At 43.2% G+C, this 23,272-nt stretch overlaps 1 protein-coding gene and 1 long non-coding RNA gene across 4 annotated transcripts in view; one reads left to right on the top strand and one right to left on the bottom strand.

Annotated features, from left to right (window-relative positions):
* LOC125639384 (uncharacterized) overlaps window positions 1-15,993 on the top strand; it is a 59,027-nt gene extending 43,034 nt beyond the window's left edge. The window contains exons 3-4 of one of the 2 annotated variants that reach the window (XR_012669355.1): window positions 4,989-5,041; window positions 13,363-15,993. This is a non-coding gene — a long non-coding RNA (uncharacterized LOC125639384). Of the gene's footprint in view, window positions 1-4,988; window positions 5,042-7,743; window positions 7,831-13,362 lie in introns of those variants that run through there. The other variant, XR_007357480.2, reaches the window with a different exon arrangement.
* PHYHIPL (phytanoyl-CoA 2-hydroxylase interacting protein like) overlaps window positions 1-23,272 on the bottom strand; it is a 191,829-nt gene that overhangs the window by 123,064 nt on the left and 45,493 nt on the right. The gene's annotated exons all lie outside the window — the stretch shown is intronic.

Below are 23,272 nucleotides of genomic sequence, written 5' to 3'. Positions count from 1 at the left end.
CATGTGGTCTGTCCACAACTGTCAATGTTTGAATAGTGCCACATCCTTGCATTCCAGTTAATTTCCTCCTTAGGACATCATAGCTAGGTACAGAAAGTTGCAATAATCTTTTATGAGTGACTGAATCTAACAAATAGTTCAACAAAACCGTCCGTCTTTGGGGTTCTCTTACTGCACTGATCATAAAAACTATCATTTGAACTCAGTAAAAAGCGTTTTGAAAAGTTAATTCTCTCAGCTGAAACACCAAAGCCATGGAGGACCTTACTGAAATATGGATCATTTGAATAGCTGTATATTGCAATTATAATATGTACTACAGGAGAGAATAACCATCTTCAAAGGTATAATCTGGAAATTGAACAGATGCCCATTCACTAAATGTAGCACAGTAAAAGGAAAACAAAGGTTGAAGGAAGCAGGTTATTCAGATTAATTGTCCAGGAGTCTTAGAAAAATAAAATAAACTAGCAAAAAGCTTTATACATTTGTCAGCTGTCCCATTGTGGCCCAGACAGCCTGGTCCCAGTCCCTGCAGTAAGTCATGTTACATATATAGGGAAGGGTTGGCCAAAGTCTCCTTTCACCCCAAGATCATAGTCTCAAGGCAGAGGAGGAAAAAGGAAGGATGGGTACATGTTGTGGTGGCATGGGTAACCTGGAGACATGACACTGGGAGTGCGGGGCGGGGGGGGTTGGGGGGGGAGGAGATAAGGGGTCAAACTGACTGCCAGGAAACAGACACATGGGAGGGAGAGTCTGAAGGCCCCCTAATGGGGGAGGGGGAATTCCCCACTGAAGACACCAGGGTGGGGAAACAAATATGCTTCTTTCCCAGAACATTTGAGAAAGGAGGTAACAGGTCCACACAAAGCAGATGCAGGTGAGGGAAGCCTGTTGAGGACAGGAGGTTGTCTGAGGGCAGGGGTGCTCAAGGCCTCAATAGGTCTGGATAAGCATCCACACTTTGAAGGCTTATCTGAACCCTGAACATTAAGGCCCTGATAAATAAGTCATTAATATTAAAAATAGCTTAACACTCAACAGGAGGGTGCACGTAACAACCCTTGGGATTCCTACAGTTGCCTACAGGGGCTTATTGATACTTTTCCACAGCATGACATCATGCCAATTGAGGGTCTTTGGTGCTAAAATAAGAAGGAGCATTTTTATTAGAATCTAATGGCATGACATTGATTGGAAAAGGCCAATGCATAATTATATAACTCATTGAATTCTACTTTGAGCATCAGCTGTTCCCTGAAAGCACTCCATTTCAACATCTCAGCAAGAGAAAATACATTCTTTGTTCTCAAGATCAGCTTCCCAGGAATTCAAACTACAGTATTACATATTCTGCAGGAAAGATTAAAAAAAAATAGCATCCCCAGCTGCTCTGCACCATCAGGGGCTGAGAGCAAGTCACTAGCCAATTATTTTCAAAATTCCAGGCTTGCTGTGTATGCACTTCACCTCAGCCTCCCAGGAATATACTGCACATAGTGGCAAGGAAGTGCACAGCCAAAACTGGTGAGCAATTTGATGCACGGCAGGATGGCAAGTTGAACAAAGCACCCAAAATGCTGCTGTTTGAATAGGATTTATTTGACATTGCAAAAAGATGTACAAGAGCTCAGACTGAAAAGGCACCTTAAAGAAGGCAGCTGGGAATGATTATGTAGCAGTGAGCTGGCACATGCAAAGCACGGTGAGATCTGATAAAGATGAGCAATATAAGAAGCGTGAACTGCAAAAAACAAGTAATCATGGGACACTTAGTAAAATGAGAGATGTCAGGAAGGCTTCAAGAATGGATACAATCACAATTTTCCAGCATTTTAGCTGGAAAGCAGCAATTAGAACAGCAAAAGGCACAGTAGACATGTCAGACATATTGCAGAGAAATGAAAGAGAATCTATGGCTCTGAGGAGGAAAATGCTCTAAAGGGCAAGTGCCGGAGAAGATGAATTCCCCAGCCTACCTTCAAAAATTCAGTGTTGCCAAACCTAGTTCCTCTGTTAAAATAATGGCTCCATTGTGACATCGGAGCCAACACCAGCACTTTGTATTTGGTTTTCTTTTCTTTGCGTAGATGCTGTGATCAATAATTCAGATGAAGTTGCCGTGCTTTAATTAGCACTGTTTAATAAAGAGCACACATTTTTTATAACTCCATGTACACTTCAGGTAATAGAAAACTCACTCTGCCCCACTGAAGACCTACATACAGTTACTGTTCTAGAATATAACTTTCCCTGTATTACTCTGAAGATCCTGTGACAGAGGGCTCCACTCACTGCTAGAATGGCACTTCCTCCTGGCCATTCTGGGGAATAGCTCACCAGGTCAACACCCCTGCCTGCAATTACACACCGTCTCTCTCTCTGGGTCTGCAGCCTCTCTCTTGTTCCCTGAGCTGCTGCTGCCTCTTTGCGACTCAGACCTCCAGCCAGGTCACTCTAAGCATTTTCCCCTTTCTCGGTATCAACATTCTTTTTTATTGCCAGCAGTCCTAGGCAGTTATACCATTGACTGACTTGTAGTGCCACTCCCTCAGTGGCTACCAAGGGAACCCAGGCCTGCCCTCTATTCCAAGTTGTGGCTCAGGGATCCTCTAGCCAGCAGCCAAGTTTTGTTCCCTTCTAGACCTTACTGCCTTTTCCTGAGCCCTATTCTACCTTCCTGGCTTTCCCCCCTCTCTAGGTTTGCTAGAGCCAAAGGCACTTTATAGAAGCCCTGCCTGCTCCTGCACAGGTGAGCTTTCCCTAAATTAGGGTTTTCCTCTCAGCCTTCAGCCTAATAGGTTAATTGGCCCATCAGGCCTTCATTAACCCCTTCAGGGCCAGTGTGGGCGAACACCCCATCACAGATCCCATTGTAAATTTTGGCTGTTGTAAAAACATTTCACCCATGCTCTTCCGACTGAACTAGATACCTTCAGTTAGAAGACGCCAAACTTACCAGTGTTTTGAATATCCACCCCCTCTAAGCTTATGCTGTCTGAAGTATCACCGCTAGCAGAGACTGCATGCTTTCCTCCCACAATCCCCAGAAGTATCAGCCATGACCCACAATAATGAACTCCAGGTTTCAAAATTGGTACCTGATAGACACCCCAAGATGCCATTCTAAAATAGTTCTCTACAGATACAATAGAAAAAGCAACCCATGCTGTCATAACATACAGTAAAGGTTTTGAACCAGCAATGTACAAATTAACCATGTCTGACTAATGTTCTCTCGGGACAATCTTTAATTTAAGATGATTTCAATGCATCACCAAAACAGACCTTTCAGTCCCAAAAATAAGATGTCTCCATTTTGAGGAAATATTAGTGTTAGGAAGAGTGGCTTTACGATTAAGGCACTCAGGAGATCCGGCTTCAACTCCCAACCCTGCCACAGACATCCTGCATTACCTTGACTAAATCGCATAATTTCTGGGTTTCGGTTCTCAATTTGTAAACTGAGACTACTACTACTTTCCTTTCTCTACCCTTGATCTGTCTTGTTTGTTTAGATTATAAACTCATTATGGTTAGCATTGTCGATTACTATGTGTTTTTACAACACCTAGAAAAATCAGGCCCCAATCTCTTAATACCAAATAAATAAGGAAGAAGGAAAAGAACAGTGCAACCCAGATATTGAAAAAATCTTTTGTATTGCTTTTGGTTATGCTTGGTGATTGCCCTACCCCATCTACTATTTCTCTCCTAATATCTAGTGCTCAACGTTGGTCTCCATAATGGAACAGTGATGCAGGCATGTTGTGCTTTATTTTCTAAATCTTTGTCTTATCCTTATAGTACATCGAAGTAGCAGTTCCAGCTTTCTAGTACCATTTGAATGATTATAGTATAAAGCTACTGTAAAGAAGTAACCACTCCTCACAAACAATAACTTATTCTTGGGGGCACATGGTCTGCCAATAGCCTGTGAAGCACAAAACTAAGTAAGAAAAGTGAACGCAGCCAATCCCCCCATGCTCCAAATCTGTGCACAATTTTAATGAGGTTTTTGTTAGAACAGGCAGTTATCAAAGATTCATTAAAGATGAGGACATCCTAGCACAGCCACTAATTAGTCTAACTCCCCAAGATGTGTTGTTTGTGAAGACTGAGACTTGCCAAGGAGTTCTCAGTTGAAATGTTTGCTGTATTCCACTCCTATCTTGTAACATTCAAGCTCTGGATATGAATTTAAGCACATAGTCTCTCATCATAGGAGTTGCAACTGTCTTACCTTTATCAAGATGGAGATAATATAGCAGCTAAAAAGGGATGCATTGTCATGTTGTTGGTGTGGAACAATTTTAATGGATACCAATGAATTTACAGTATATTATGTTTCCATATTTTTGGATCATTTTGTAGTCACTTAGCTGATTAAGTACCTCAGTACACCCTCAACACCTAAATGGCTTAAGTTACAAAAACAAAGATGCTGGAGGACTGGTTAAAGTCAGAGGGACAATCTGGCCTTTTATTTGGAGAAAATTATCAAGGATCTTTTTCTTGATGAAAAAGTATTTTGAAATCTGTATTATAAATTTCTTTCTATGCTGGGAATTGGTACTCAGTGAAGTCAAACAGCAACTGGCATATTGTATTTGAGATAACATTTTTTAAAATAATTTTTCTTTTAATTTGCTAATGCTTTTTGTTCATGCAGTCAATTCCAATTTACGCATGCATTCTTTAATTTCACTCTGCAAATTCTGTTAAATATGGCATGTATGGATGTCACTCAATCTTCACAAAAACACATCGAAGTTCATGATGAAGGATTTTAAAATGACTGACAGGCTCGGTCAGGGTTCTTTGTACTATTCATTTCTTAAAGGCAGGATACATTTTAGTATTGAGGAGGCAGATTTTGACTTAAATGTGAAATATAAAAATGTGTCTTTGGACATGCATCTTTGAAACTACATTTTTACAAAGCCTAACAACATGAGAAATTAATTTACTTTTAACTATTTCAGATCTAAACACTAGTGGAGATTTCAGAACTCGGGGAGATTTTCAAAAGGCACAGGTTAGTACCTATCCACCATTGGCTTTCAATGAGAGTTGGAGTTAAGCATTTATCCTTTCTCCGTGCCTTTGAAAATCTACCCTTCAAGCCCTCCCTCCTCCTCAAAACCAGATCAAACAGTTCAAAGATCATGCATAGATCTCAGTAGTTGAGGTTCACCTGAGTCTACTAAAAACACCAACAGAACTTGGATTTGATTCTTTTTTGAACTCCTTATCTATTGTATTTCACATACATTCAAGCCTATCTTAAACTTCAGTCTCATTATAAGCACATAGACACAATTCTACGGCTAAGTAAGGGCCACAGAGCAGAAAACAAATGTGTTTGTGTTGAGCAAGGAACAGGCAGGGATGCAAACAACTGATCCAAGCCTGCAGATCCTCATGTGCTGCAGAACACTGATATACAGGGTCTACATCTGCTCTAAAGTGGAAGGGATCACTTTATATATGAGGCCAGAGCCACGGAGCCCCTGCTTACAGTTGCAATTATGGAGCACTTTGTGGCAAAGGAACCCCTGCAGAACTCCCCTGTGCAAAATCTTTTTACTTGAGCGTTGCACATGAGGAAGTAGGGGGACATAGAATTTCAGCTATGTGCCTTTGTTTCCTGTTGATCATACTCAAAAACTGTACTAATAGTACACTGCAGCACATTTCCGCGGCAACACAGGCTACTGGATGCACAGTAAACTTGTCTTCCACATTTGGCACTGACTATCAAGTAAGTTAGTTCAAGGTTTTGGTCCTTATCTTCAAAACACTTAATGGCATGGGCACAAAACACTTAAAAGATGACCTAAAACTCCATGATAAAGACTATGGTCAACAACTCCACTCCTTAGGAACAGTGAAAGTCTCTATAATAAGAGTAAAACTTTTCTGATCGGAGACAGACCTTTCCTGGGTGCCAGCCCAAGACTGGAACAAACTCCCACAGGAACTAAGGACCATCACAAACCTCAACACCTTCTGCTCCAAGTGCAAGAAACACTTCTTCAACCTGACTTCACTTTGCTAACAAACTTAGAACAGCATGTTCATTTAACAGACAAAAAGCCACATTAAACAACACATACAGTTCTCCTCCTAGAGAGAGGACAAAAGAGAGAGGACAAACCACATGTGACAGATGTTTGTCATCACTTTATGTGCTACTGAAAGGCATGCAGGCACTATCATGATGTAGCTGGTAAAAGAACCTATATAAAATAGAGTAGCTGGGTGAGCAGTGAGGGAAGTTATTCACAAACATTTCTCCAACTTCAGTTTGACAAACCATAACATGGCCCAGATTTTTACAGGTATTTTGGCACTGCTGCACTCAGCAACCTAACTTGGTTAGAAGCCTTAGTGTCATTTCAAAAAGGGACTTAGACACTTAGGAACCAAAATCCCATAGACAGCTAAAAGAGAATTAGGCTTCTAAGTGCCTTTTGAAAATGACACTTAGGCATTGCAACACTGAGCATGGCAGTTCCTAAATGCCTTTAAAAATCAGGGCCCATGCCTGCACCCATTCTTATTCAGCATTTACAGATATTCATACAAGCAAAGTTCTGGCTGTATGAATGCTCATAGTAAGAGTTTCACACCCAGAGCTAAGACTCAATCATAAAATAAAAAATCATTTTGGGTGGAAGCATAAAGTATTTTATAAAGGTCATGCCATCCAATTAGGAAACAGGAATAATTACATGAGATTTAAGCGACCAATCACAGAGCTCAAATATTGGAACACTTGAATTTACATGTGCTGCAGACAGTCCAGGAACAATCTATACGCAGACATTTGTTCGCCCAGAATATTCATTGAACAATTCTGAATAGAAAATAAATTTATAAAAAATCAGTCTGTGGACATTCACAAACAGGAAAAAGGACTATGTTTCCTTCCATAGGTGCTGGAACGGAGGGATGCGACAGTTTGAAGTGATTCCCATCATATACAGGGTATATAGTTTTGTTCAATGGTTTTCAGTATCCCCTGTATAAAAATTGTTTCAGCACCTATGTTTCCCTGAATACATTTTTTGATGTGGACTGTTTGCTTAGTTTTTGTTACTAATTAACGTGTGTGTGTGTCTCTGTGTGTGTGTGTCTGTGTAAAACCATAAGTCATTTAACATTTTCTATAGATCAAATATTTTTTATTAAAACCTATACTAATTTAGGGCGGTCATCCTACCCACTCCATCACCATGTGCGTCCTTCCTAATGTGAGGCAGAATGTCAGCCCCTAGCTTCAGGGGATCACAGGGATTGGTCCCTTATCACTCCCCGAGGGGTGAACGGTATCTCAGAGAAGGCTGGGAGGGGCAGAGACTGGGTGGAGCCACAGTGCTGGCTGCCTAGGAGGGTGTATGCTGTACCCCTTATAGAGGTTTAGCAATGTACCCATTCCCCCTGCACAGTGGGGATCCCATAGAGGCAGAAAGGCCGCTGGTACTTCTCCATGGGTGAAAGGACTCCACACCACCCCTACATACAGGGCTGTGCCTAACTAGCAATTTGTAGGATTTAATCAACAGATCCAATAAGACGGTTTTATTGTATTAACCTAGACATTGATCAAACAAGTACATCTGTTTCCAAAGATAATACGAAGCAATAAGAGAATAGACAGCCCATCTCCCTAAGATTCAGGTGATAAGCCCACTAATAAAAACTTCTCTTTCACAAATGAATCATTTACTGCAGACTGCTGGAGATGCAGAAAATCAGGATGACCAATATGAAAATGAAATTAATCCAAACAAGACAGAGGAACAGCAATCTATCCTGGGTGAGCTCTGATTAATGGGACTGATGAACTAGTTAGCAGTATTTAGGAAATGATAGAGGGCAGCAGGAAAAGAAAATGAATTTATATTTCAGACATAATACTCAGGCCAAATCTACACTAGCAAAGGTTTGCCAATTTAGCTACACTGGCAAACCCTCATAGTATAGACACACCTTATACAAACAAACACACTCCTTTGCCAGTACAACTGCATCTACCCTAGGGCTTATAGTGGTATAAAAATGTCAATAAAAAAAACACACCCTGAAGGGACATTACTATACTTGCAGAAGTTTTAAGTATAGAAGTGGCCTTAGAAGGTCAGGAGCCCTTTACATGAAAATAATGATGTGTTTGATATAAAGACCGTAAATATTTTTTCAGAGCTGTGTAAAGGAGTGTTAGGATTAAAACAGAATTAAGAAATGTTGAGAGGAACACTGATGGTGATTTAAAAGAATTAACATGATGAATAAAAACTGCCAAGAGCAAACTAACTACTCTACTGTTAATCTTCACAAAAATAAGCATTTACATGGGTATGGCTCAAATGAGTCAGGCAAGCGGGATTCAACTTTACAGGTATGCCTACACTGCGAATGCTACAGCCACACAACCGCAGTGTTGCCACTTTAGCACTACAGTGTAGACACTTGCTATAGCCACAGAAGGGTTTTGTCCATTGCTATAGTAAACCCACCCCCCACAGAGGCAGTAGCTAGGTTGATGGAAGAATTTTTCTGTTGACTTAATGGTGTCTACACCTGGGTTGAGCTTGGCTAAACTGCGTCTGTCACACCCCTGAGAGACACAGCTAGGTCAACCCAAGTTTTAGGTGTAAACAAGGACTATATCAGTAGATATTGCTCTCTTCCTTGTACTGTTGATGTCTGTATCCGTAGCTTACAATATAATGTACAATATCAACAACAGACCTTTTTCTCACCAGAAGTGCAAGGATACAGATGAGAGGAAGTATGTGCTAGTGTAGTAACCACTGGAAGAAACTTCCAGCGCGACTTTGGGCAAGTCCCCGAGGCCCAGATTTTTAAAAGGTACTGATTTAGGAGTCTAATGCATTTTCAGAAGGGATTTAGGCTCCTAAGTGCCTGAATCCCTTTTGAAAATAGGGGTAGGCACTGGTGTAGTTTGACTTCTATATTTCAGGGGGGCAGCTCCAGTAAGGCCAACAGGGCACAGCATGGGGGGAGCAAATTCCATGCCTGCCTAAGGCTTGCAGTTTTTTGGGGGGGGACATCCCCTCAAGCTTCCCCAAACTACACCCAGGGTTAGGCTTCTAAATCAGTTAGGCATTGTGGAGCTGAGTGCCATAATGCCTAAATACCTTTAAAAATCTGGGCCTTAACCTCTGTGCCTCAGTTCTTCATCTATAAAAAAAGAGATAACAAAACATCTCTATCTCAGAGGTATGTTGTGAGCATAAATACATTAAAGAAGTACTCTCAGGTGAAATCCTGGCCCCATTGAAGTCAGTGGGAAAACTCCCAATAATTTCAGTGGAGCAAGGATTTTACCCATCATCTTTATTGTTGTTTTGCATATTAAGCTCACCCTCTGTTAAAGATAAACCATGGTTAATAATTATAATGCATCATATTACATTACAATCACTATGGTACATTACACTAAGTGGATGGAGCACATTGTAGATAGCCTATGGTATACAACTCTGTTTAAAAATAATCCATTACAGGGTCAGAATCTGCCACCCTTACTCTGCAAACCACCTCACTGAAGCCAGGGGAATATCCCTGGAGTAAGTTCTGCTCAGCATAGGCAACAGTGGCAAGAGCTGGCCCTGAATTACAGCAAGATAAAAAGACAGGGCACATTTTCGATACACTAGAATACTGAGCTCACTATCAGCTTGTTTCTTATATTCCACATCCCCTTTCTGGTGAATCTGAGGAAGTCTAGTTGGTATGCTGGTAATTCGGCATGTGTTACTGTCCTGTGCCAGTTCTTCAGAAGATAGCCACCACTGTGGGAAAATTAGCAGATGATAATTTCTGAAACTATTATTAATATTTATATGTACCAAGTAAGCATTGCTCTATGCAGAACAGAATGAGGGAAATTCTCTCCTTGCACCCAGCCAGAATAATTGTACGGGGCACTGGGCATCTTAACTGGACTGGGAGGGAAGATAGAATTACTTCCTCAATACATCCCAGGCTGTAGATTGTGAGAAGAACCACTCCATGAAAGTTGCTTCAACCTAAATGGAGGTTTTCTCCACTCCTTAATGTCCCCCAATTTGCAGCTGTGGATGGAGCCCCCATGGAGCTGGGCTCCACACTGTGCAGACAGGCACAGTGTAGCCTTGTGTAGCATCTTCCTCCTTGTACAACAGAATTGCACAAGTTCCACTGCCAGACGTCCCTCTGCTAGAACGGAGGAGAGAGGCAGGTTCCATAGAAGTAGGGCCAAATGAATGGTTAATGAATGCCATGTCATGATCACGTGAATTCACTGTAGCTACATGATTTATCCACTGTAGCATTTAGTATCAGATCACCTACAAGTTAAATAATTTACGGTTCCATTTCCACAGAGGTCATCATATAGTACAGAATACACAGCAACCTTCTGTAGTGCACGTAGTCTCATGACTGATGGAAATCTAGCCATGTGACAGGCTTTTTGTATTGCATGAAAATGAATAAATCATGTCATGACCATGGGAATTTACTGTGGCTACATTACTTATCCACAGTAGCATTTAGTATCATATCCCCTTTACAATAAATAATGTATCTTTCTGTTTTCATAAAGGACATCGTATAGCAGAATATTAATAGGCTACCATGTATAGAGCATATAGTCCCATAAGGAATATAAACCTCGCTGTGGTATAGTATTCCTGCCTTGCTTACTGTTGCTACTGTACAGTCACAGAAAAACAAACACGTTATATTGATTAGTTTGCTTTTAGAAGAGCATTCTATAAGCAGATCTATGCTTTGCACAGTGACAGACTAGAATTTGCCAGCAATGTCCCTTATTTGAAATGAGCCTTTACATGAAAGACTGGCTTGGCTTCTAAAGGTGAAGCTTGGCTACACTATGTTTGACTATCAAAATCTCCTCACAACACCTCACAGAAACCTCAGATTGCCACTCAGATCCCTATACGGTAATTGGAAAGGTTGCTTCTCTGTATGATCAAGAACAGATCAGCCCAGTAAATGTCTCCACTAAATATTTGCATGTATAATTATTATTTGTGGTCCTCCTACCTCAAGAGCATATCAAGAGCTAGACAATTAAATAAGAGACAAAATTTCTTATATATCATTAGAAATCAGGTAGTGATTTAGCAGGGACTCATTGTGCTTAGTGACTACATCAGCAGATTGAGATTTTAAGGATTTCTATGTTCTATGCCAGAGGTGGGCAAACTACGGCCCGCGGGACCGTCCTGCCCGGCCCCTGAGCTCCTGGCCCGGGAGGCTGTCTCCCCTCCCCCGCAGCCACGCCGCCACGCGGTGCAATGCTCTGGGCGGTGGGGCTGCAGAGCCTGCCCTGACCCAGTGCTCTGTGCTACGTGGCGGCTGGTCGGTACAGCCACGCCGCCAGCCACCAGGGCTCCAGACAGTGCGGTAAGGGGGCAGGGAGAGGTTGGCTAGAGGGCAGGAGAGTTCGGAGGATAGTCAGGGGCATGGATGGGGTCGGGGTGGTCAGAGAGTGGGGAACGGGGGTTGAATGGGGCAGGGATCCCAGGGGGGCAGTCAGGAAGGAGAGGAGGGGTTGGATGGGGCGGTGGTCAGGGAACAGGGAGAACGGGTGGTTGGATGGAGCAGGGGTCCCGGGGGGGGCAGTCAGGAAGGAAGGGGGGGTTGGATGGGGTGGTGGGGGGAAGTTAGGGGCAGGGGTCCGGGGGTGGTCAGGGGACTGAGAGCAGAGGGGGGTGGATAGGGCAAGGGTCCCGGGGGGGCAGTTAGAAAGGCGGGGGGGGTTGGATGGGGCGGCGGGGGCAGATAGGGGCGAGGGCTCCGGGGGCGGTCAGGGGACCGAGAGTTAGGCGGGGGGGTGGATGGGGCAGGGGTCCCTGGGGGGCCTTCAGGGAACGGGGGGGTTGGATGGGGCAGGAGTCCCGGGGGGGCCGTCAGGGGGCAAGAAGTGGGGGGGGGTTGGATAGGGGGCAGGGGCCGGGCCATGCCTGGCTGTTTGGGGAGGCATAGCCTCCCGTAACCGGCCCTCCATACAATTTCAGAAACCCGATGCGGCCCTCAGGCCAAAAAGTTTGCCCGCCCCTGTTCTATGCTGTGCTTTGCCACTGATTACCTGACACTGGGCACGACAAGCGCTCTGTACTTCAGTTAAGTTGTCTGTAACAGGGGGATAAGACTTCCTTACTGCAAAGAGAGCTGCAAGTCTTAATTAGGGCTTGTAGAGCACCTTGAATGAAAGACATTTTATAGGTGTAAATTATTACTAATACTTTTTTTTACATCTGATAAACAATACATTTTTAATGTATGATTTTTTTGAACTGAATGAGGATTGACAAGCTTCTGCTATGCTGGTTTATATGAGCAGTTTCAATCAAATCAACGGGATTACTCGCATAAAAAAAGTAGTCCTCAGTATTAGGAAGGATGACTAACTGGGGGCTAGGGACCAGATCTTGACAGCTTTTACTCATGCTCCTTACTCCTGAAGTCAATGGGGCCACTAAGGGAGTGAGGTACTATACAACAGGAGTAAGGGCGACTGAATCTGCCCCTAATGAGCAGATTAATCCAATTTCTAATTTTTCTAAAGCACATTTTTGTTATGTACAGGGTACCACACACTTAGACAATTAAGATTATTAGTATCTACCCAACTAAGGTACTTAATATCTGCCATTTTCATGTGGCTCACATTGAGTTCCATAGGACCTGTATACATCCACATACAGAACTTAGAGTAGCAGCCATGTTAGTCTGTATCTGCAAAAAGAACAGGAGTACTTGTGGCACCTTAGATACTAACAAATTTATTTGAGCATAAGCTTTTGTGGGCTAAAACCCACTTCATCGGATGCATGCAGTGGAAAATACAGTAGGAAGATATATATATACACACAGAGAACATGAAACAATGGGTGTTATCATACACACTATTGAAACCCATTGTTTCATGTTCTCTCTGTATATATATATCTTCCACTGCATGCATCCAATGAAATGGGTTTTAGCCCATGAAAGCTTATGCTCAAATAAATTTGTTAGTCTCTAAGGTGCCACAAGTACTCCTGTTCTTTACACAGAACTTAGGCCAACTAGTGTGGCTTCCCAATGTATAAGCGTGTGGTCTTAAATAGGGCACTTCAATTGTGCATACAGTGGAACTGATTTTCCTCTTACATTAGCTGCTCCTAATTTATGCTAGCATAAATAAGAGGAGAATCTGGCCCAGAATGTTTCAATATTATTGAAATTATAGCCCCAGCGGCGCATTGTAAGTGTGTGTGCACCATATGCTAAGGAATAAGTTGTTCTCTCTCTTTCCTACACTGCCACCAGGTCCAAATAAGAAACCCACTAAGGAAAATACAGCTGTTTGGAGACTTCAGAATTTCTGGTTCAGTTCCAGTCAGTAAAGTTGGTTTGTATATTGAAATGGACATTAATGATGTTGCCAAGTTTATTTTATTGACATTTTATGTTTTTACACAACTCTTAGGTCTCTAGTGGCTTCTGACTGAAACAGGTTCAGTTTTCATTAACTCCAGCAATAAATACTGCAAGCACTTCAGAAGAAATTTTGCAGACAACACTACTAGTACACAATCACATAGCGAAAACTATTAGAAGTTGCTGTTTAATAAGATGCATTACTATTAGAATACCTGTAGCCTGTGCATACTGAAATAGCAACAGGCCTCTACAATTACTTACTCCATAAATTATCTGTGAAATTTGGGCATACAATAAGCAAAATGTATATTGTGCTAAAACTATTTCAAAGTAGAACAAGAGAAAGATTCTACTCCTTGAGCTACTCCACACACATGCAAGTCAAAACCTTCTTTACACACTAGAGTAGGAGTAGAGCAGAAGTAAGCAAGTGGGTCCTGTGCACCTGCTTACTCCCCCAAGAGCAGATAAAAGAGGAGGTGCTGGGAAAGGGGGAAAGCCACTTTGTAAAGTGCTATGCAGACACTATAAGAGATAGACTTTGTCTCAAAGAGTTTATAATCTGACAGACAAAGCAGACAAAGATAGGGAGAAAGGAAATTCTTATTACCCTCTTTTTGCACATAAGAAACTGAGGTTGAGTGACTTGCCTGAGGTCACATAGGAAATCTGTGGCAGAGCTAGGTATTAAATCCAGATCTCCTAAATCCCAGTCCAGCAATTTATCCAGAAGGCTTTCTTTAAATATGCTCTATAAATCAACGTTTGTAGGTAATTTTAGCTCTATACAACTTTATTTTCATGATAAGCCATTTTCTCATGTATTCATTGTTATAATAAAAATTAAATACTTTACACATCAGACTACTCATTTTAAAAAATAACACTAAGAACTGTAAACCATTTTGCTAAATGTCAGCATATTTTTCATGTGAGTAGGCTTTTTCTTCCTTCAATAGTTCTCTTCTTCAGCTACTCCCTGTAAAAATTCTTCCAAAAAGTCCAGGACAGAAAAGGGCGTGGCTTTAAAATGGTACAGTACCTGTGCTACTTCACAAAATAAGTGTGCATTTGCAATGCTCTTTGTGGTTACCAAAAGTTACTCCAATACCTTGGATCCAAGTTGAAATGCATTTAATAGAAGCTGACCTTAATAACAACTCAGCACATTTCATATTCAAAGCACTTCACAAATATTTTCTAAATACTTTAAAATACTTTTAATACTCCTGTGAAATACGTATGTAAGTAATGTTATTCCCATTTTCAGCTGGAGATAATAGGCAGACAGGTTAAGTGACTTGCCAAAGAACACAGAGAAAGTCAGTGGCAAAACTCAGACTTCAGTTTTGGATTTTCCAATTCCCACAAACCAGGAGCATTTTTAAAACTTTCAATTTATAAAATATCTGTCTCCATTGCTCTAGGCCAGGGGCAGGCAAACTTTTTGGCCTGTGGGCCGCATTGGGTTTCTGAAATTGTATGGAAGGCTGGTTAGGGGAGGCTGTGCCTCTCCAAACAGCCAGGCATGGCCCAGCCCCCACCCCCATCCAGCCCCCCGCTTCTCGCCCCCTGACGGCCCCCCCGGGACTGCTGCCCCTTCCAACCCACCCTGTTCCCTGACGGCCCACCAGGGACCGCTGCCCGATCCACCCCCCCTCGGTCCCCTGGCCGCCGCCCGCCGCCCCATCCAACCCCTCCTCTCCTTCCTGACTGCCCCCCCGGGACCCCTGCCCTCATTCAACCCCCATTCCCCACCCTCTGAACGCCCAACCCCTATCCACGCCCCTGACCACCCCCCAAACTCCCCTGCCCTCTAGCCAACCCCCTAATGGGCGAGAAGCTCAGGGGGTGGGCAGGATGGTCCCGAGGGCCAGATGTGGACCGCAGGCCGTAGTTTGCCCATCTCTGCTCTAGGCACTTAACAAGAATAGGACAATTAACTGGTTCAGCAAACACAAAAGTATTATCTGATCAGGATCATTCATCCAATGCATTTTCATGCCAAAATAAACATATAAAATAGCATCAGTACTAACCATCACCCATCATGATTCATCATTAGCTATTTTCATTCTGTTTCTCAGAGAGATGCTGAGTTAAATTCTCTAAATCTGCTTGTGACCCTAGGCATGCCTGTGTCCACACCCTGCATATGACAGCAATAGTATCGGTACAATACATGCCTTGCAAGCCATTATTTGAAAACTCATTACACACTGGTCAATAACGTTATTGTGAAATGTATGTGATAATGTGGAATTATGGATACTCACTGATATTATGCTTTAAAATCTGTGACTAAAACACCCAGAAAGACTTTGGATTATCCGTCACTTGAGGAGATAAGAAACACCAGCACCTTGGACTCTGTGGGATCCTGGCTAAGAGTTAGCCAGCTATGACTGGAAAAGGAAGATTGGGAGGAAACTACCTTGAACGAAGACTGTAGCTTGATAAGTTATGTCTTGGCCATTAGAAAGTATATTTTTCCTTTTATTTCTTTGTAACCATTTCTCTGACTTTATTCCTTCTACTTGGAATAAAATAACCTATGTCCATTGGTTAATCAACTTGTTTTATTTTTACTACGAACCAACTCAGTGCTGCAATTGAAGGGAAGGATGTGTTTACCTCAATTAGGTTAATAAGCTCTAATGTACTGACTCTAAAAGAGCAGCATACTTAATATCTTCTGTGAATGCACTTGGGTAAACGTTCATTTCAGAGGCACATCTCCGAGAAGCTTGGGGGTTGGAGTTCACTGATTGTTACCTGCTAGGCAAAGTTAAGACTGACAGTGTCCTGTGGACATGGGCGGCAGGTGACCCAGCCATTGGGGGAGGGTAGCCCCCAGCCCCTCCCCTTGTGCCCAAGGCCCCGCCCCTCCCTATCTGCCCCCCTTTTTGCCCCCTCCCCCCACAGATGCCTAGAGCACCCCCACCGCGGCGCCATGCAGCCAAGGGGCAAGGCCACAGCCCGAGTGTGCCAAGCGGCAGCGCTCTGGGCCCCAGTGCGCCAAGCGGCAGTGCTCTGGGCCCCAGTGCGCCAAGCGGCAGCGCTCTGGGCCCCAGTGCGCCAAGCAGCAGCGCTCTGGGCCCCAGTGCGCCAAGCAGCAGCGCTCTGGGCCCCAGTGCTCCAGGTTGCACAGCCAGCTCCAGGTGGCACGGCCCCAGCACCAGCTGCCCTGACTCCCTGTGGCAGGCATGCCAGACAGCCCTAGCCAGCCTGGGCCAGCCAAGGCAGAGCACTGGGAACTGCAGGAGGGGGCCTGCCCTGGGAGCGGAGCATAGGCAAGACCACACTAGGCTGTTTGGGAAGGCACAGCCTACCCCTGCCTACAATACCCGCCGCCCATGCCTGGGGAGATTGCTGGTGAGGAAGGGAGACTGGTGTGGCAGGGGTCTGACACACAGCCTAATCTCCAGCAAAGCTCACTCTTGCTGAGGCAGAGAAGTAACACAGGGGCTTACAGCTCTGGGCATGTAACACTGGTTAGGTGGTGCCTTTCCTTTAAGGTTTCTGCTGCAGAGAAGGGTAGCTTTAGTTTGCCACCAAGGCTCCAAAGGTACCCTGATAGCAGAGACTGCTGAGTGACTGAGGACAGCCTGAGGATGTACTGAAGACACAAGCTTCCATAAAGTTTCCAACCAAAGCCATGTCCTGTTCCTGGCTTGTGTGGAGCAGTCTCCTGTTCCACATGGAGTGAACTACATATTGGAGCCTAAAAGCCTGCCAACTGGTTCTGATCAGAAGAATTATAAACCCATTTCCAAACAAACTTGGATGGGTTTGCACAGCTCTTATGTCAATCCCTCAGCTGTACATTCACAACTTTGATGAGGAAAATTAAATTCAAGCCATACAAGACCTTTATTATAAGGTACTTTTTACAAGTCTTGAATTATGCAATCCCTGCATCAAAGCCAAGATGCCTTTGGAAGTCAGAGGTTGGATAAAGACACTGTTCTTGTAGACAAAAGGGCTGGTCTTTGAAGAAGCAATTATTCTGCAGTGATGGATGCAAACTTCAAATTACATGACTCAAAATATTGTGCAATTTCCATCAAATTCCCTGGCAATTATAGCCTCTCAAGATGAGATTATCAAGGAGACAAACAAAAGGTTGGAGGAACTCTGCACATTTTCTCAAAATGCAAAATTATTCAACAATAATGGAAAAGTATTATCAGCAATCAGAGCTCACAGAATTCTGCGGCACTGTAAGGCCCAGTTCTCTGGCAGGCACTGCTGAATTCAGTGACTGAAAAATCCTGAGGACAGTTTCCATATTCCTTTCTCCAAAAGGCAGTGACTTTCATGTAAAAATTAACAAATCAAACAAATATGAAAAGCTAGTATAAAAATGAGCAGGGGCAGTGCTGGGGGAACTTGCGGGGGCTATAGCCATCCCAAAATGTGCCTTAGCGCCCCTTCCCCCCCTTAGCTACCCCTCCCAGAGCTGGGCAGCCAGCCAGCAGCTGATGCTCTCCCGTTACCCACTTCCTGCCTCCACAGCAGTCTTCCCTCCTTTGAGAAGCTGATCCGTGGCTGGTGGGGAGCTTCCCTGATGCTAAAGGTGGCCATGCCCAAGTGGGTCTCTGCTGAGCTTGCGATGGGGGACAGGGATCCTGTCTCTGCTGGTGCTTCTGGCTGAGGAGTGAGACCTGCGGCTGCTGCTGTACTGAACAAGCATTCAGGCTCCTGAGTGCTCTGCTTAAAGAGACAGCACGCTGGCCAAGGGCACTGGAACCTTTGGGGTGGGGGGCTGGAGCACCAGGAGGTCATGTCTGCCACTTTTTAACATGGGTGTAGTTTGGGGGTGGGGGGGGCAGCATTGTTCCCCCAAACTGCAAGGCTCAGGCAGGAGTGGAGCAGCACCAGCGCTTCACAGTGGCATTGCCCCCCAAACTGCAAGGCGCGGGCAGGCGACAAGAGGTGCTGGTAGGGGCTGCATTTCACGGTGGGGGAGCTGATTACAGCCCTCTGCCTCCCCAGAGCGACTCAGACACACACATTCTCCATCATACACTCCCTCAACACATATTCTCTCTCTCAGACACAGTTGTATTATTATTGTAGTAGTTGATACTTCTTGGTATTTCCTGTCAAAATGCGCAATACACAAACATTTTCTGTAATTTTATTCTTTCTAAATGTGTTAAGGATTACAGTACTGTTATATTACTCTGTGTATTTCATCATTTTATTTCTCTCTCATGCTTAAATTTAATTCTTTGAGTAGTGAGTTCTAAAATGCCTAACCTGTCCTGGCTGGTTACTTTTTTACATTACATTTTTTTTTACATTATTACTTTTACTACCATACTTTTGTCATTCATTATTTATAATGATACAATAAAATAATAGTATCCTTCTGGAATGTAAATGTAGCTTATACTCACCTTAGCAGTGCCAGGTTCAACACCCCCCCCCCCCCCCAAATATTAGCAAACCACATAACTTCAGACACTGTGCAGATTAAGGTTGCTTATTTTCAAATTGTATTTTTAATTATATCTGTAAAATAACTTAAAATTCATACAAAAATAAATGTGGTTTCAAGTCTGATACTAACAGTAATGATGGAGTCAAATGTTAGTGAGTCATGTACATACCAAACATAAATGCCAAAATAATTAGAATACATTTCCATTCTTAATAAAAGAGAAAAAAATTAATCATGTATGTTAGAGTAAAGCAAATACATTTTTTGTGGAGTGAAAAACAATTTAGTAGAGTGTGTCTGTAAAAGAAAGTAAGCAGATTTTATTTACCTCTACAAAAGATAGCATACGAAGTATCAAACTTGTGTTTCTGACATCTGTGTTAAGATACCAAAACTGGTATCTCAAGGCTTGGGATTGGGAATCTTTTGCTGTATTATCTCCTGATTGTTCTGAATTTACATATAAATTTAAAATATGGCTTTAATTGGTGTTTGTGTATTTGTATTTGTGTATTTTTTTTCTTTCTTTATAAAGGAATTAGATATAACGCTCCAGTCAGCTAATTTCTAAGTTATCTGCAAAAAACAAAAACAAAAAAAACCCTAGAGTTTTCAGGTGCCCAAGTAGCCCCAGAATCACAGTGAAAGTTCCCTCCTCCTCACCCCAACCAAAATCTGAAATGGTGCCCCTGCTTCCTCCCCACCTGATTCAGCACGCAGTCCCTGCCATGTGCCTGCTGAAGCTGCACATCTCTGGCCCAAACTGACAACGCTTAGGTTAGGGTTGCCAGGCGTCCAGTTTTCAACCGGAATGCCCAGTCAAAAAGGGACCTTGGTGGCTCCGGTCAGCTGTGCTGACTGGGCTTTTAAAAGTCCAGTTGGCAGTGCAGTGGGGCTAAGGAAGACTAAGGGAGGAGCCGGCATGTCCCTGAGGTCCCTAGGAGGAGAGGAAATCAAGGAAGCTCCACACACTGCCCCTACCCCCAGTGCTGGCTCTACAACTCCCATTGGCCAGGAACCGGGGCCAATGGGAGCTGTGGGGGTAGTGCCTACAGATGCAGACAGTGCGCAGAGCCTCCTGGCCGCTGCGCCTAGGAGCCGGACATGCCGGCCGCTTCTGGGAGCTGCACGGCGCTAGAGCAGACAGGGAGCTGCCTGAGGGAAGCACCGCCCGGCTGGTGCCCGAACCCCCACCCACACCCTAACCCCCAGGTTGAAACCCTCTCCCACATCCTAACTCCCTCCCAGAACCTGCACCCCAACCCCCTGCTCCAGCCCCCTCCTGCACCCCAAACTCCTTATCCCTGGCCCCATCCCAAAGCCCACAGCCCCAGTCAGAGCCCTCACCCCAACTCCCTGCCCCAGTCCAGAAACCCCCCCACACCCTGAACCCCTCATTTCTGGCCCCACCCCAGAGCCCTCATCCCCCTCCTGCATCCCAAACCGCTTGCCCCACCCCAGTGACAGTGACTGAGGGTGGGGGAGAGTGATTGACTGAGGGAGGGGGCATGGTAATGGAGTGAGTGGTAGTGGGGCCTCAGAGCAGGGGCAGGGGCATTTGGTTTTGTGCGATTAGAAAGTTGGCAACCCTAGCTTAGGTTTGCAAACTGGCTTGGGCTCAGGAGCCGCGTAGACACAGCATCCATCCCCCTTTCCACCCACTGCCTCCTCCAGCTACTGCTAAGGAGGAAGGACAGAGGGAAGGAATCCAGGTAATGCCTCCTACAGCAGCTGTGCTCAGTTAACTCTCTCTAGTACTGAGGTGCTCCAGACTGACCACAGTGAGAGTTGTATAATGGCTCTGAGTCTCCAAATCTTCCAAATATCCTACTTTGCCATATGCAGGTGGCTACTTTTAAAATACAATACAGTACATTCCAATTTAAAGTAATTAGCTATTAATATTATTCAACCAGTATTTTTCCAGAAGTTTGCATTTGTTTATTGTTGTTATTGTTAGTATTATTAGTTTATTTATTTCTTGGCTTTGTTTCTTCCCCATTAATTTTCTGTGAATAAGTGTTGCACTAATAGGCTTCCATAGATGAAGTTTAAAAGTGATCTGTCTATATATTATTATTCCCCTTTTGAGGATAGCACAGATAAAACACACGTTTAAGTGCATATTGTTAAAAATATAAATGTGTGCCCACAAGATGTATAGCACAGCCCGCCGACAACCCAACTGAGCTCCCCTATCCGGAAGAGGCTGGAGCCACCCCTGAAAATAACATTAACAGAAAAACAAAAAGTGGGGAAAAATAAGGGGGACAAATCAATTAAAAAACCCTGTAGGAACCCTTCAATTCCCCTGATAACAGTGTATCTGAGGAACACCATTAATAAGTGCTGCTGGTCTCTGTGACACTGCCTGCTTGTTTTTTTCTCACCTCGCATAATCTGTCAAATGACTTGATTAAGTGTGATAGCCATTTTGAAGGGAAGGGAGAAAAGGACCTTAACAAAAAATTTCTGACCACAGAAATGAACTAGGACAAATCGTGAAATGCTCCATTCTGCAGTGTGGTGGCAACACTGAATTCTAGTATTAAATCATGATCCTGCAAACACTTATGGCCAGGTGTAACTTTATTCACAAGCTGTCTCATTGAAGCCCACAGGATTTCTCAAATGAGAAAAGTTATGCCTGTGTATGAGTGTTTGCCAGATCAAGGCCTTAATTTGTCAAAAGTTAGTAACTCTAATGTAATATATAGCATTTTATTTATTGACTTCTATATGTGAAGCTTATGGTAAAGTTGTAATTATTCTGAACCGGAAATGTTGTTAGAACTATCCTACAAGGTGTTAATATTCAGTTTCTTTTCTGTTTACAGTTGCAGTTTCTGTTTTCTATTAATACCTTGTAATTTTTTTACCATTGTAATTCTGACTACATTATTCTTTCTAAAGTCTGGTGTTAAATGTGCATCTAATACATTTATTACCTCACACCTTCTAAATCAATTCAACATCTAGATACTAAGAAATGGCATTATTTGGTTGTTCCATTGACAAAAGTGATTTATATTCATTCATTATATTTAGATGTTCAGATCATTTTGTCTCATTCCTAAGAACATTTACAAAGTTAACGTTGCATAACAACAACTGCAGGATTACAACTGGAAAGGTGGCTCACTTCTATAGAAACAAGGGAATAGACTTCCAGGCCAATTGCTTGCCTAACACATTAATCAAACAGTCTACATCTGTAGCTTCAATACAAGAAACCGAAACAGGTGCCAATATACCAGCTGAAATCAGTACATTTAAGATGAGGGGGAATCATTCCTCTTGCTTCTCATCAGAAATTTGACACAATTCAGAAACACAAGGGCATGGAGTCCCTGCTTTCCACAGATTCAATTCTGATTACTGTATGTGTTTTGACAAACCAGATACAGCTCAATAGTTTAAGACCTTAACTGGACCCTTAACATTACAAGTGCACAGCCTTTCTTTAAATCTGCTGTTCTGGAAATACATGCTCCTGACTCGGGCTAGATGAACTATTAGTCATAAACAATTCATTTATGAGTACTCAGTGCAGTTGAGAAAGAGAGGCAACAGTAGTTTTAAGCCACTTTTGTGACACTTGGATACTTCGTGGGTTTGATAGGCACTGGACTGGTTCTTATCCTAAAGCCTGGTTCATGTTGTGCCAGCTACTGAAGGTGACCTTTAGAGCTAAATTAAAGTACAAGGTGTTAACCCCCATCTGCACTAGGGAAAAGGTCATTGTTAGGGTGTTAGCTAACATGTTCCCTCAACCTCTTTTTCTAATTGATACAAACCCAATGTCAGCAATTTGTCGAGAGATTGGGGGAACATTTTGATAGGTCAGTCTCTCCTTGAGCTAATTAAGCATTGTTCTATCGGCAGTGGCCTTTACTGGACACAGAGTAAATGATACAGCAGTGGAAGGAGAAACGGATCTACCCAAAAGTCACATTTCAGGGCTGTACAGACAGCAGGCACCACCATCATGGCTTAGATTGTAAAGTCTTTGGGGCAGGGAACATTTTTGAACAGTGCCTAGCACAATGGGTTACTGGTCCATGAGTGAGGCTCATAGGCTGAAATAAGTTGAGGTGAAATGTAGACAGAGCAACTACAATACATTCATAAAAATCAAGATCTGTTTGCTGATCATTCATGAACAGAAAAAAAGGGCTGAATTTTTTGGAAAAACTGTACACTACAAATAGTTCTGAAAGAGCTAATACTTTACATACAATCTGTAAATAAGAAGGAAACTATTCACATTTCATGTGATTTTGACTGTCACTTATATTATCCCATTACTATTTATTTGTACTGTGGGAGTGTTCAGAGGCACCAGTA

Source organism: Caretta caretta, chromosome 7 (assembly GCF_965140235.1).
Source record: "Caretta caretta isolate rCarCar2 chromosome 7, rCarCar1.hap1, whole genome shotgun sequence".
Taxonomy (NCBI): domain Eukaryota; kingdom Metazoa; phylum Chordata; order Testudines; family Cheloniidae; genus Caretta; species Caretta caretta.
Note: the sequence above shows the minus strand (reverse complement) of the source record. Positions and strands in the feature narration are given on the sequence as shown.